Source organism: Astyanax mexicanus, chromosome 13 (genome assembly GCF_023375975.1).
Source record: "Astyanax mexicanus isolate ESR-SI-001 chromosome 13, AstMex3_surface, whole genome shotgun sequence".
Lineage (NCBI taxonomy): Eukaryota > Metazoa > Chordata > Actinopteri > Characiformes > Acestrorhamphidae > Astyanax > Astyanax mexicanus.
The window spans coordinates 24,104,023-24,119,799 of NC_064420.1; the positions used below are offsets into that span (position 1 = coordinate 24,104,023).

General features: G+C 41.3%; 2 protein-coding genes across 7 annotated transcripts in view; both read right to left on the minus strand.

Annotated features, from left to right (window-relative positions):
- Positions 1-15,777, minus strand: part of LOC125780590 (butyrophilin-like protein 2) — a 430,870-nt gene that overhangs the window by 138,576 nt on the left and 276,517 nt on the right. The window lies entirely within an intron of this gene.
- The window catches only part of LOC111188233 (butyrophilin-like protein 8), a 417,096-nt gene that overhangs the window by 129,038 nt on the left and 272,281 nt on the right, over positions 1-15,777 (minus strand). The window contains exon 1 of one of the 6 annotated variants that reach the window (XM_049463219.1): positions 14,425-14,590. The exons of 4 other annotated variants lie outside the window; for them this stretch is intronic. The gene's annotated coding sequence lies outside the window, so the exon portion shown is untranslated. Of the gene's footprint in view, positions 1-14,424; positions 14,591-15,777 lie in introns of those variants that run through there. One more of the 6 variants, XM_049463214.1, reaches the window with a different exon arrangement.

Consider the following 15,777-nt stretch of genomic DNA (forward strand, 5'->3'; position numbering starts at 1 on the left):
CACGGTTATGAGCGTTCATTGGCAAAACGGAAGCTTTCTATACCTACACCTTACCCTCAGCACTAAACTTAACCGTTTTGGCCAGTCGGGGTAAACATTAGAAACGAACACGTTTCGAATCGGCCAGTGCACCGGTCTGCTGAGAACTACTTGCCAGTGGTCACAAAATCTAGCGGTCACAGAAAACAGTGCAACACACGGTTGTGGTGTATGGGAGCTTATTCATTTTTAGCGTTATAGATCTAAACGTGTTGTACATGTAAGTGATTATAAGTGTGGGGTTTGGTTTAGTAGGCTTGTGTTGTTGTTGTTGTTGTTGTTATATATTAATATAGTAATTTATCGTTTGCTTTAAAACGTAAAATAATAATTATTTAAATATGTTTCTCAATAAATAGATTAGTCGACTAATCGAAAAAAATAATCGTTAGAATAATCGTTTAAAAAATAATCGTTAGGGACAGCCCTAGTCATGTACGATATGTACATATTTTTTTCTAAAAACAGTAAATGTAATGTGAAGTAACATGTTTAGGTTGTAAAGTCCCCTTTAGTTGGATTTAACTAATAATAAACAGAAGTAAAGAAAACAAAATATTGCACAAATGTTGTTCCAAGTCACTCTAGTGTTGGGCTTTGATTCATTTTAGCAAATGTGCCCCCCTCCACATGTCAAACCCGCTCCGTTTAAACCTCCAGAAAAGGTTCAAGTTTGACTGTATGAATCTTTATCTGATTATTTCCCATCCTACAAGATACAATTCCAGCTCCCCAGATAAGGCTACCCTGATTGATGTTGTCCTTACAAGCTCCCCTCATATGTACCATTCAGGATTTTTTGTAATGACCTCAGTGGCCATTGCTTCACTGCCTGTGTACATAGGAACCACGTTTTAAAATGCCAGTAAAAGCATTCTTACATGATCTGGCCGAGATGAAATGGCAAAGAATTTATCTAATTTTCACTGTAAATGAAGCATGGACTATGTTCAGACATCTTTTTGGTACAGTTATTAACAGACATGCTCCAGTAAAGACCTTCTGTTTTAAAAATCGAATAAGCCCATGGTTTTCTTATGATTTAGGGATATTATTACAACAAAAGAATGCTGCTTTGCAAAAAGCTTGTCTAACAAGATCCCAGTCAGACAAAATTACTTTCCGTCAGATCTGAAATAAGGCTATTTTAGAAAACAGCAAAGCTCATAGAAAATAAACCATCATCTATTCTAATAGTCCTAAGATAAAATGACATTTCAATTACAAATAGCAAATAGTTTTAATTAACTTTTCATGGGGGGCGCTGCTGAGCATTGATGGAGTAGGACGTGAGTTTTAAAGCTCCTGCCGATTTGATTTAAATGTTATTTTTTCTGCGCTTTTTTTGGTTATATATTCAGTCCTACCTTACTTCACAGTACTAGTGTTGCATAGTCTAACTCTGGACTGCATAAAATGTCTGGAAAGAACTCTAAAACTCGCAATACTATTCAGACACAACTGCGGCCTGGTCCGAACACCGCGACCACGTCCTCGAGTGAACCGCTGGCTCCTGCAGAGGCAGTCTCGCCGCACGCTAACCCTGACATCACCGCTCTCAAGCTCGACCTGCTGGCCTCGCTAAGGAAAGATATCGCTGATATCTTCAAAAAGGAACTTCAAGACACTCTCGGGGAAACTCTGTCTACTATCAAGCTCGACCTGCAAGTCTCAGCTGGCGAACGATAAAGCTGCTACTGATGCTACCTTATCCAAGCTAAAAGGTTCGGTCGTAGAGATTGAGCATGCACTAACCGAGTGTTCCGACAATATCACCGAGATGAAAACCACAATCGAGTGCCTCACAGCTACTGTAGCCAAGCTGGAAAATAAATGTGAGGACCTGGAGTCCAGATCCCGGCGTAATAACGTTAGGATAGTGGGAGTACCTGAGGGTCCTGACACCTGCACCACTGCTGCTGTAGCCGCCTTACTGAAGGAAGCGTTCGGTCTGGTTAAGGAGCCGCTTTTGGACCGGTCACACCGGACTCTCCAACCCAAACCCAACCCCGGCGATCGTCCACGCGCCATTGTCTGCAGATTTCATTATTATGGTGATTGTGTTGACATTTTACGCCGCGCTAGAGAGCTCCGACAGATTAAAATCAGGGACATGGCCATCTCAGTCTTTCCTGACCACACTGCTAAGATAGATCGGGCTCGGGCTGCATTCAATGAGGTCAGGCGCCAGCTCCGTGGTATTGTTGGTGCTCGGTATGGTCTGATTCATCCAGCGCGCCTTCGCATCACATACAACGGTGTTGAGAAGGACTTTGTTTCAGTGGCGGAGGCCGGCGACTACGTCAAAACCCTGATTCCTTGGTGAATTCGTAATTTTTTACAAATTTCAGATATGTGGCCTGTTATCGCATGAAGGTTATAAGGTCAGTTTTTCTTTTTTTTTATTCTCTCTTCTTTTTTCTTTGTTCTCGTTTTCTCTCCAGCATTGCTTCACGTACTCTCCGGGTTGTTCAGCATTACAGTTGACAACTTTGGGTTAATGTGGGGGAACACTGCTGTCTCCTTTGTTCTGGGGTTATATGGGGACTTCTGGTGTATTTGTGTTTGGGGTTATTTTGTGGGGAGGGTATCCCGCTTCAGCTCTTTATGACCATTTGCATTTTTTGTTGCATGTAAATAAATGGTTAATGGTAAAATAGATCCCAGCACTGCTGGGACAAGCACACCTCTCAGATTCATTAGCTGGAATATCAGAGGAATGGGTAATCCTGTTAAGAGGTCTAGGGTATTTGCACACTTGAAATGCTTAAATTCTGATTTAGTATTTTTACAGGAGACCCACCTTCGAAATAAAGATTACAGTAGGTTAAATTGCTCTTGGGTGGGTCAAATCTTTCACTCAAATTTTAATTCAAAAGCTAGAGGAGTCACCATTCTAATTAACAAAAAAGTTCAGTTCTCATGTACCAATGTTATTTCTGATAGGAATGGCAGATTTCTAATAGTTGCTGGTACTCTGATGCGAGAAAAAGTTGTTTTGGTAAATGTTTATGCCCCGAATTTTGATGATGTTGAATTTGCTAACAGATTGCTGAGTAACATTCCCTTTTTGAACACTCATTTGCTGATTCTCGGAGGGGATCTAAATTGTGTTTTCGACCCAAGTTTGGATCGGTCTAATCCTCGTAATTTAACTCAATCTGCTATGTCTAAAACATTCGCTGATTTCATGAATCAAAATGGTCTTGTTGATCCATGGAGATATCGTAATCCTTCTGTCAAAAAAATTTCTTTCTTTTCCCAGGTGCACTGTTCATATTCTAGGATTGACTACTTTTTTATTGATAGTACACTTAATTCTTTTGTAATTTTGTAATTTAACCCACTTCTTTTGGCAGACAAAGAATTTTGCAAAATAATTTCTAATTCTATTGACGATTTTTTATTCTTTAATCAAAATGATTCCTCTTCATATTCATTACTGTGGGAGACACTTAAATGCTACCTGAGAGGTCAAATTATTTCTTATTCGGCTTTTTCTAGCAAAATGATTAATAACAGGCTAAATGAACTCACAATAGAGATTAGTAGCCTTGATCAGAGGTATGCACTGAACCCTTCTCCAGAATTGCTTAAACTCCGTCTTGATTTGCAAGCAGAATTCGATCTCATTTCAACAAAAGATGCAGAGAGTTTAATACTACGGAGCCGTGGAACATATTATGAACATGGTGACAAGGCTAGTCGTTTATTGGCACATCAGTTAAGACGACAAGCTGCTTCCCGTTTGATACCCAGTATTACAAATACTCATGACATTATTACTACAGATCCTTTGGAAATCAATTCTATTTTTAAGTCTTTCTACTCTAAATTATACAAATCTGAATTTCCTACAGACGTCACTAAAATGAACAATTTTCTTGAGAACCTTGCAAATCCTGTCATTAGTACTAGTACTGCTATGCAGCTGGACTCCGCACTCACCCTTGAAGAAGTATCAAATGCAATTAAAGCTATGCAATCCAATAAAACCCCAGGCCCTGACGGGTTTCCGATTGAATTTTTCAAAAAAATTATAGGTAAATTGGCTCCACTTCTTTTATCTGTATTCAATGAATCCTTAGAAAGCGGTTCACTACCACAAACCATGACACAAGCTACTATCGCACTTCTTCTCAAAAAGGACAAAGATCCAACCTCCTGTGGCTCCTACAGACCGCTATCGCTGCTTAATATTGATGTAAAGGTGTTGGCTAAAGTAATTGCATCCCGTTTAGAGGATGTGCTTCCTCATATTATATCCGAAGAGCAAAATGGTTTTATAAAGGGTCGTCAACAATTTTTTAATACCCGTACACTTTTTAATATAATTTACTCAAAACATCAAACGGAACTTCCTGAACTTGTGATTTCTTTAGACGCTGAAAAGGCATTCGACAGGGTTGAGTGGGAGTACTTGTTTGCAGTCTTACAGAAATTCGGATTTGGTGATAAATTTATTTCTTGGATTCGCCTCCTTTATTCATCCCCTAAGGCCAGTGTCCACACTAATGACATTTATTCAGATTATTTTACCCTTGGACGTGGATGTCGCCAGGGTTGCCCTTTACCACCTTTGCTTTTTGCCATCGCAATTGAGCCTCTGTCTATAACATTAAGATCTTCCTCTTTATTCAAAGGAATCATTCGTAATGGTATTGAATATAAATTATCGCTGTATGCAGACGATTTGCTGCTGTATATAACTGATCCTACAGTTATATACAGTGTGACTCGTGACTCGTTCTTTGTCTAGCCTTGCATCTGCTAATTTCACTCCCCTTATTTCAAAGGTTACAGCTGATATTCAAAGATGGGGTAACCTTCCCTTATCATTAATCGGTAAGATCAATGTTGTTAAAATGAATATTCTACCAAAATTTCTATTTTTATTTCAGTCAATTCCTCTTTTTCTGCCGAAACATTTTTTTGACTCACTAGATAAGATAGTTTGCTCTTTTATTTGGGATGGGAAACCACCTAGGGTTCGCAAAAAAATATTGCAGAAATGTAGACTTAGTGGAGGACTTGCATTACCTAATTTTTTTAATTATTATTGGGCTGCCCACATACATAAACTTTGTTATTGGTTAAAATCTCCTGGATCTTCCTGGTGCAAATTTGAGCTATCATCTTTGAGAGGATCTTCTGCTTCTGCTCTACTTTATACCTCTTTGCCTACAAAACCCTCTCTATATACGGATAACCAAGTGGTTCTCAACACACTCAAAATTTGGTATCAATTTAGACGGCACTTCAAATTTGTATTTTCAAATTTTTGGTGTGGGATGCTGCTTATTGTATACTTCTCAATATTTTGTAATTTGTCCTTTAATTTCTCGTTTTCTTTAAAAAAAAAAGAGAGAGAAGTGAAGTTATTTGTTTTTTTCCCCACATTTTTGTTTGTGTGTATGTGGATACAAAAAAAAAGGAAAAGGAAACACTGTATTTTTGTAATTGAATGTATTATATTATATTTTCCCCAATAAAGTATTGAAGCAAAAAAAAAAAAAACTTTTCATAAAGTCTGGATGTACTCTAATGTCTTTGGTATTTTAGGTAACAAATGGCACTGGTTCACATTTCAGCCCAGTAGCTTTCCCAAAGTTAGCCCCAACTCCTGCTTATCCTATTCTAACATTTACAGTTTTTCTCTCAAGCCTATTTTTGAGAAAGAGGTCTTAAGGGATCTGTTAATTCTAGATGAAAATCTTGCTGGCGTAGATGAATTGGATCCATTCTTTCTTAAATTAGCTACGTCCATTATAGCAGCTCCCATAACAGATATTTGTAACTTATCAAGATACAGGCTGATGGTCTGCCTGCTGTGCATTACTGCCTGACGCACCTCCACCAGTGCCTTGCATGTGTGCTCCCCTGAACATCCTGGGCATGAGTGGGTCATCAGCTGGGGACCACCAATCATGGATGTTTCGCTCCTTTAACCCCAGTACATCTCCTGGTGGCGGAGCGATGGCAGAGATCTTTCCCTGCCACCCCCTGCTGATGCCCTAGATGTTATTTTGGCCCCAACTCCTATGCTTCCTCTTTAGCCACAGCCAGAAACTGCCCTTCTCTGCCTCCTCCGCCAGTTCTCTCATGGCTTTGCGACATCCTGCTCCTGTACATCCCAAGTCACGGAGCAGGCGAACAGTCGATGACCCGACGAAGCCCCTACATCCCACTTCAACAGGGCACATGACTGCCTTCCATCCAGCCTCCCTGCAGTCTTCCATCAGGTCTGCATACCTTGCACGCTTCCGCTCGTTAGCAGCCTCCAAACACTAGGTCGTGTCACCACCTGTAACGACCTTGGGACAAGGCTGTCTTGCACCCTGACAAGATATGCTGGAGGGTTGCATTGCTGGTATTGCAAAGGGGGCAGGTCTCTTCCACACCAAACCACTGGTGGAGGTTTCTGGGACATGGTAGGGTGTCATAGGTGGATCTTACCAGGAAGCTGAGCTTGGTTGGGGGATCTTCAAAAGGTCAGACCATGACAAGGACCTGTCTGTGACGCCTTCCCAGGACATCCAGCTCCCTTGCCGGCTCTGAGCCACCGCTTTGATTTTGAGGCGCTCCTGCTCGGCTCTTGTCACTTCTGCCACCACCATAGCTCTCCGTTCTTCCTTGGAAGCCTTTGACCAGAAGAGGGGGGTCTCACTCCTCCCAAGGCCTGCTCGCCCTTCCTGAACGCTGCCGACTGCCTCACGATGTTTTAACCGGCTGATTGCCATGCCAACCTCTTCCTGGGCTTTCCACTTCCGCCCTGTTCGTATCTGAGGGCCGGCTGCTCTCACCAGTTGGTCAGTGGAGTCCCTCAACTCCAGCACCAACCGAACCTTCTCTTGCTTGTATCCCAGGCCAATGGACCGCAGTGGCAGTTGTAGCGTGTTTCTGCTGAAGAGGCCTACATCTGATCTCGGCAGTCCCAGCCACTTCCTGATGAATAAGTTTGCTAACCTATCCATCTTGACTAACACAGAGGAGGGCACTTCACTCATCTTCAGAGGCCACATCACCCTTGGGTAAAGTATGAACTGGTAGCTCCATACTTTATACTTGCCGGGAAGCTGACTCTGACTGATCCTGGCTAGGCCATCTGAGAGCTGCTTCCTCACTGTCTCGCCCATTTGCTTGTCAGAGAGGTCTGCTGTATAGGTACGGCCAAGGCTGCGGACAGGCTGATCTGCCAATAATGGGATCTCTTCACGGCCTGCCACAAAGGTGGTACGGTCGCATCTGACCCCTTTCCTAAGGGACAGGCTACGAGACTTGGCAGGTTTGATCTTCATCCTCGCCCACCCCACAAGCTCATCAATCCTCTTCAGCAGTCTTGTTGTATGTGATGTCATCCATATACCCTCTCACTGGAGGTAACCTTTGACCTGATGGTAGCTTCACTCCTCCGACCATCTTCTTTGCTCCTACTAGGATGACTTCGAAGTCATATGTGTACTGCTGAAATACCCACTGACTGAAAGACAGCTATTTTACATCCTCTGTTTAAAAACAGAGACAAAGCTGACCCAAACTGCTACATGCCAATTTACATTTTACCTTGTATCTCAAAGGTCTGTGAAAGATTGGTCAAGAAGCAAGTAAATGATTGCTTTAATGATACGAACATTCAATCTAATTTACAGTCAGGTTTTCGAACAGGTTATGGGTGTGTCACTGCGGCTATAAAAGTACTTAATGATATTTTATCAGTACTGGACTCTAGGGGTGAAACAATTACTCGAGTAAATTGAGTAATCGATTTAAAAAATTGATTTAATAATTTTCTGTGCCTCGAGTAATCGTTTATTTACTTTGAAAACTCAGAGTGATGTATTTTCACAAGTTTTATTTTGACAAAACACGCTCAGCATCACGTCTCCCTCACCCAAGAAGAAGGAAGAGGCGGAGGTTTAAGCTGAGCAGGAGGGGGATTAGAACAGAGACAAGTTCTCGACCTAATACAGGCTTTATGTAAACAGGAAACACAGCGCTGTGGAGTTAAACATATAAACATGTTAAATACATGTTAAAGTTAGCTAAGCTAAAGTTACTTTGGCTGGAAACTATATGCCTGATTTCTTTATCTACGAGTACATTTGGCCAATGAGACAACAGGATAAATTCAGACACTGTGTGTGGTTGATATAGGGAATTGTTTGTCTCTTATTTATTGTATGAAATATTATTGGATAAAATATTTATTACCACTAGTGCCTAATGTGCCCCAATGCGATAGATGTCAATCTTAGAATTCATAAATGCACGGCCATGAACTTACTGTATAATTAGTGTTAGTGATGTGATCACTACTCAACCCTCCGCCTCCTCCTCCGGCTACATGCCTTACGGCTGAAACACTTGCCTCATTCTTTACTGGCAAAGTGGCGGCCATCAGCAACCAGTTTACTGATGCACAATGTAGCAGTCCTACTACATCCTCTACTGCCCGGTGTCCCTCCACTGAAGGCGTCGCTTTCTCCTCGTTCGCTCCTCTCACTGAGAACGAGACACTGGCTCTCCTAACACGTAGCCGTCCTACTACGTGTCCGCTTGACCCAATTCCTTCTAACCTACTGCAAACTATCGCACCTGCAATCATTCCGGCTATCACTCACACGATCAATGCCTCTTTAACTTCTGGTGTATTCCCGACTGCTTTCAAACAAGCACATGTGACACCACCGCTCAAAAAGCCTTCTCTCAACCCCGCCCAGGTTGACAACTACAGACCGGTCTCACTGCTACCCTTTCTCTCTAAAACACTAGAAAGAGCAGTTTTAAATCAGGTCTCTGGCTTCCTCTCCCAGAATGACCTTCTGGACCAGAACCAATCTGGGTTCAAAAAAGGACACTCTACCGAGACGGCTCTGTTGTCTGTGACTGAAGCGTTGAAAACTGCCAGAGCTGCAGGTCAGTCCTCAGTGCTCATTCTACTGGACCTCTCGGCCGCATTTGACACAGTCAACCATGACTTCCTCCTAACTATATTCTCAAACATGGGGATCGCAGACAATGTGCTGTCATGGTTCAGATCGTACCTCACTGGGCGCTCGTTCAAGGTGTCGTGGCAAGGACAGCTGTCCTCAGCCCGCTCCTTATCCAATGGGGTTCCCCAAGGTTCGGTACTGGGACCCCTTCTCTTCTCCATATACACCACCTCTCTTGGTCAGGTTATCCGCTCACACGGATTTTCCTACCATTGCTTTGCTGATGACACCCAGCTATACCTGTCGTTCTCACCAGAAGATCATTCAATCTCTGCACGGATTTCGCAGTGTCTCTCTGACATATCCTCATGGATGAGGGAGCATCACCTTCAATTAAATCTCTCAAAGACTGAACTTCTGGTTATACCAGCAAAACCATCTTTTCAACACAACTTCTCTATAAGTATCGACTCTCTCTCTCTCTCACCGACAAAGGTTGCTAGGAACCTGGGTGTTATGGTTGATGACCAACTCTCCTTCACGCACCATGTGGCCTCAGTTGCTCGGTCCTGCCGCTTTGCGCTCTATAACATCCGAAAAATTAGACCGTTCCTGACGCAACAGGCCACCCAACTCCTGGTGCAAGCGGTCGTCATCTCACGCCTCGACTACTGCAATGCCCTGCTAACTGGCCTCCCGGCCTGTGTAGTAAAACCACTCCAGATGATCCAGAACGCAGCAGCACGTCTGGTCTTCAACCAGCCAAAACGGGCACATGTCACCCCGCTGCTCATTGAGCTCCATTGGCTACCAGTTGATGCTCGCATCAAATTCAAAGCTCTTACAATCGCCTACAAGGTGATGACAGAACAGGCTCCTTCCTACCTGTACTCGCTCCTGAAGGCTTACGCTACCTCCCGGCCGCTGCGCTCCTCCAGTGAACGTCGCCTCGCTTTGCCAAACATTCACACAAAGCAATCCAGACTGTTCTCATACAGAGTTCCCCAATGGTGGAACAAACTACCCTCCACTACCAGATCAGGAGAATCTCTCGCTATCTTTAAGAAACTCCTGAAGACTGAGCTCTTCAAAGAGCACTTACTCTCTTAACACCTCTAACACACTAACTACTTCTAACCTCATCTCCTTCTTCCTCTCCTTCACTCCTCTATCCTATTATTCCCCTTTGTCCTCCTTTTACCCCTATCCAAAGATGTTTTACCTTTAAACTTATTTTACATTGTACTTGACTATTGTAAGTCGCTTTGGACAAAAGCGTCTGCCAAATGTAATGTAATGTAATGTAATGTAGTGATGTAATTAGACCCAAGTAGTCCAAAATGTAAATACACAATGAAGCAAGATTTTTAATACTTTTTCTGCCACAATTATTCTACAGGTCCTGATAAATTTTGGAGAAAAGAATGCAGCACGCTTATCCAACACTGGCCGAACTGACAACGTCTCTGCTGTTCAGAAGCCAAGATGCACAACACAAAGCCAATATTTATGCCTTTTTTATTGATTAAAACCCTATATTTGATACTTGCAAGAAACCCAAATTTAAAAGTAATGTAGTTAAATGAATTTGTTACTTGTGGTATTTATTTCTTTACTGTGTTTTATTTATTTGTATTTGCAATTTGGAAATGTATGTTGTGAATTTAAAAATATAACTTATTGATACAAGGAAACCAATTTGTCATTCATTACTAAGTGAAATGTCTTGTTTTCTCTTGTGCCTATTTTAATTGCTGTTTAACCAAGCAAAAATGTTTTATTCGATTACTTGATTAATCAAATCGATCAGTAGAGTACTCGCTTACAAAAATAAACGATAGCTGCAGCCCTACTGGATGCAATAAAATAGAATTTTTTATAGAAAGTATGGACAATATAGAATACAGTGTGCATCGGTCAACAATACAGCGCACTTTGCACAAGGAGAAGCTGTATGGGAGAGTGATGCGTAAGAAGCCATTTCTGCAAGCAAAAAAGCACACCTCAGGCAACTCTGTTTGTGGCGTGCTTGCAGAAATGGCTTCTTTCGCATCACTCTCCCAAAGTGCAAAGTGAGCTGTATTGTTGACCAATGTACAGTGACACCATCTGCAGCAAGATGATGCTGCAGCTCTTTGGAGGTGGGCTGTGGATTGTCCTTGACTGTTCTCACCATTCTTCTTCTCTGCCTTTCTGATATTTTTCTTGGCCTGCCACTTCTGGGATTAACAAGAACTGTCCCTGTAGTCTTCCATTTCCTTACTATGTTCTTCACAGTGGAAACTGACAGGTTAAATCTCTGAGTCAACTTTTTGTATCCTTCCCCTGAACAACTATGTTGAACAATCTTTGTTTTTAGATCATTTGAGAGTTGTTTTGATGAGCCCATGATGCCACTCAGAGGAGATTCAAATAGGAGAACAACTTGCAATTGGCCACCTTAAATACCTTTTCTCATGATTGGATACACCTGGCTATGAAGTTCATAGATCAATAAGGTTACCGAAGCATAAAAAGTAGTTAGGAGTATACAAATCAAAAAATGATAAGGGTGCCCATACTTTTGCACCGGTCAAATTCTGGTTTAATGCATATTATACATTTTCTGTTAGTTCAATAAACCTCATTTCAATCCTGAAATATTACTGTGTCCATCAGTTATTAGATATAACAAACTGAAATGGCTGTTGCAAACACCCAAACATTTAGAACTAAAAATGATTAAGATTGATAGGGGTGCCCAAACTTTTCATATGACTGTATATTAACAATGTGCCCCTTGTTGCTGGAGGAACACTCATTCAATTGTACGCAGATGACACGATTCTATGTGCCTTAGATTGTCATTAAACACTGGCAAAACAAAGATCATGTGGTTTAATCGGAAGGGCAATCTCATTGAACCAACCCTCAAAATTATTACGAGAGAAGGGGCCATCTTGGAGCAGGAAGTAAAATCTGAATATATCGGTATTAGACAGTTCACTCTTATTCTGTCCTCATATCATACACTTAAAATACAAATAAAAGCTGTTTTTGTATAGAAATCGTTCATTTTTCACTCATGCTGCAAAACTCACTTTGGTTCAAATGACTTTACTCCCTCTGTATACAGGTCCTCTACTTTACAGGACCAATATGTAACTTATTTTCAGTAGTAAATGGTAAAATGATCAGGAAATATCATCACATATTAAGGAAACACTGGCAGCTCTTGTCAGCAGGGCTTTAGCAGTATGTTCCTATTTAAGTGTGTAATCCATTCCGGATTTTTGTGTCAGTTTTGTCCTTTGTCTCCTCCTGCTGCTCCTTCCCCAACACTTACACCACCCCCGAGGTTGCCAGCACCCACACTACACTACAGCGATCGGTGCTGCAGAAAAGGATCTAGCTAGCAGAGCTGCTCCAGTTAAACCGCTCAGTGACCGAAGAAGGAATATAACAAAAGTGAATATTGGCCATGAGTTCGAACGGTGGAGACTTAGAGCTTAAAAAGACTTTGAGACTGACCCAGAGCCGCAACTTTTCTCCTGAACAAGTAAGCTAATTGGCTGGCTAATTTAGTCAGGTAATTTATCACCACCACTAGATGTGCTTACTAGTGACTGGTGTTTAAATTAATTTCAAAATTGAGTGTTCACGGGGGCGCCGAGTGGTCCAGCGGTCTAAAGCGCTGCCACTATGAGTGTGAGGCCGCAGGTTGCCAGCTTGATTGCTCCCTCAAAGAGAGCAAAATTGGCCCTGCTCCCTCCGGGTGAGTAGCACTCTCTCCCCACATCACTCCTAGGGTGTGAGCTGATGTACCGGAACCGAGTCACTGCGCTATCCTCCAAGTGCGCTGGCTACTCGGCAATGCTGCATCAGCAGCTCGAAAAAAGCAGTGGCTGACTTCACATGTATTGGAGGAACCAGGTTTTAGAGGAGTCTCTTTCCATTCTCTTTCTCTCCTACCAGTCTAAACTGGCTTTGCTAAGCTAAGCAGTAAATTACTAGGACCTGTCCACTCCACTCCAGCTCTGGGGTGTGTATTTTTGGAGCAGTGAGATTTTTCCGGTATAAAAGGCTTGGCTTAGGCTAACGCAGCAAGCGGTGCATGAGGCTAGTTTAGCTACCTATGGATAAAGTTCACATGACCCGGTTTATAATATAACTTTCTTGCATGGTAGAAGTTACTGAACGCGTCTTTCACTGGATTGTGTAGATTCAGCCTGACCAAACTTGGCAAACCGATGTAGCTTCATGGCTTGGGAGGGGTGGGCGGAGCAGACTACTCTCTGTGATGTTTTGAAATTGGACAGCTCCAGTGTTACACTCTTGCACTCTTTTCCTACAGAATGTATCTTTAATTCAACTAAAAATCCCCAAAGCACACTCTGCTCTCAGCTCCTTATCCTTTCAAGCATCTGCTGCCAAAGACTGGAACACACTCCAGAAAACATTAAAATTAGAGCAATTGATTCCAATTGTTGAACTTATGGAACGCATCAGGAATATTTTACTTCTGCTTCTTGCCAGGCTGTTATTGTAAATAAGAATGTGTTCTCTTGCCTGGTTAAAGTAAAGGTTAAATAAAAAAAAAAAATCAAAAAGGTTTGGTATCCAATCCTATTACTGTATCATTTTGGAGTAATTAGATACAAAACTGTCTTTTCGGTTGAGCATAAAAGATTGTGGAGTGCTTTAAAACCAGCAAAAAAGAGTGATATTAGTGTATCACTTAATACGCTTAGGATTAATATGATTGAATCTGTTCTTCAAGGTTTTCTTGGTGTCACTGGATAACAGTTAGATTTGCTGGTTTTATAGCACTCCACAATCTGGTTTATGCACAAACGAATAGACAATTTTCCTAAGTCTGGTATCCAATTACTCTAAAATGATACAGTAATATCACTTTGAATCAAAAAATCTGGTATATATATATATATACTAGTTTTTTGTTCCATTTTCAGTCTCTACAGGAGAAGCGCGAGCCTCTGCTTCTCCACCTCCGCTGTGCACGCGGTTCAGACGTTTTCGCTGTAGATAGCGCGACCGAGCGATGGCGTGAGCGCGGTTAAACGGGAGCGGAAACAAAATGAAGTTCATCTTTTTGACCGCACCCTCACGGCCTTCTTCCCGGAAAACTGTTAACAGACCGTTATAAATAGAATAAACGCTTTATTCTCTGTGTTTCCTTTACTCTCTGTATTCATTTAAACCCACACGGTCTGAGTTCAGAAATAAAACAGATGAACTCGACCTGCACTCAGCGAATATTATATTATAATCCAACACAGAAGCTAATCAACATGAAGCTGTTCAGAACAAAAGGACTAACTTCACTTCAACTGAAACCAACAGCCATAATACGCTTTCTTCTTTAAAACACGAATTTATAAGTAAATTATTAAGGATATTTCTACTTTGCAGACACTTTAATAAAAATATCATGTTTGTAGTGTTTACTCACCGTTCACTGTGGTGTGGCTCTGCCTCAGCAGAAGACCAGTTTCTGCAGTCAGAGAGTGAATTTATTTGTTTATTTTCGCCTCAGAACTGCAGTAATTCGTGTTAAAAAGCTGTTTATTCCGCGGCGTTTCTCTTCCTTACAAAATGGAGAAGCTGCATAAAGGTTTGTGCTGTACTTTCACTTACTCCGGTGTTTTGTCGAGTTGTGCTACCCATCGATCCGTGCTTCCTAAAGGCACTGCGCATGCGCCGACCTACATTTCAAATTATTTCTTGTGTTTTTTTTATCATTCTGTTTTTTTGTCAAATTTGTTTGAGCTTTTAACAACCTGGGCTCACTGTCATTACATAAAAATTGTTAATGACAATTAATCCTAATAATAATAATAATAATAATACAAAAGCAGATTCCGGTACCCTCTCATTACCTTCACTTTACCCTAATGCAATTATTTAGACTATATTTTTTTTCTTACATAGACCTGTACTGGGAGTATGCCCTAATATTGTGCTTATTTAGTATTTTTGCCTTTAAATATACTCTAGGGAAGCACGTTTTGACAAGGTAGCACAACTCGACAGACCACCGGCAGTGGGCGGGACTTCCGCTGCGCTTAACCAATCACTACACCGTTCTAAACAGAGGTGGTGGAGAGACACCGTAACATTGACAGACTTAAATAAGCTTCAATATACAGCAAATCCACACACACAGATACTCTCCACTCTCACACTTATGTAATTATATACCAAAGACTATCTATACATAAACAGTGGCATGGACAAGTATCTGCCCCTCTACAGATTTCTTTTGTTTTTGCTTTTTTCATAGTGATATTTTTCCAATTATCAACCAATTTTTAATATTAGACAAAGATAACCTGAGTAAATATATAAACAAATTTTAATGATAATTATATTTATTAAAGAAAAAAACTATCCAAACCAGTCTAGACCTGTGAGAAAAAGTGTTTGCCCCATAACCTAATCCACCTTTAACTGCCATAAATGTAGTTTACGTCATTTGTTTGTTCTTTTTTGTTAAAATATTTATTTCTTTATTTAATTAATATTTTTTATTGTACTTATTGAGTAGGAACTGTACGAACTGTACGACCTGTGTTGCACACAGACTTTATGTTAATGCTGTTAGTCTACACTGGACACATGCGAGTCTGCAGAAGTTCCTCAAACTCCGTTAAGGGAGTAAAAGAAAGTTAAAAGACGGTTCAAGGTGACACTACATCTCATGTACAGATGTTTCTGTGGCAACTCATTCCCTCTTGGTTGTGTGCAGCCAGCGAGGTATGTGTATTAATCCTGTGTTCAGACGTGCACATTTTTTACTTTCGTT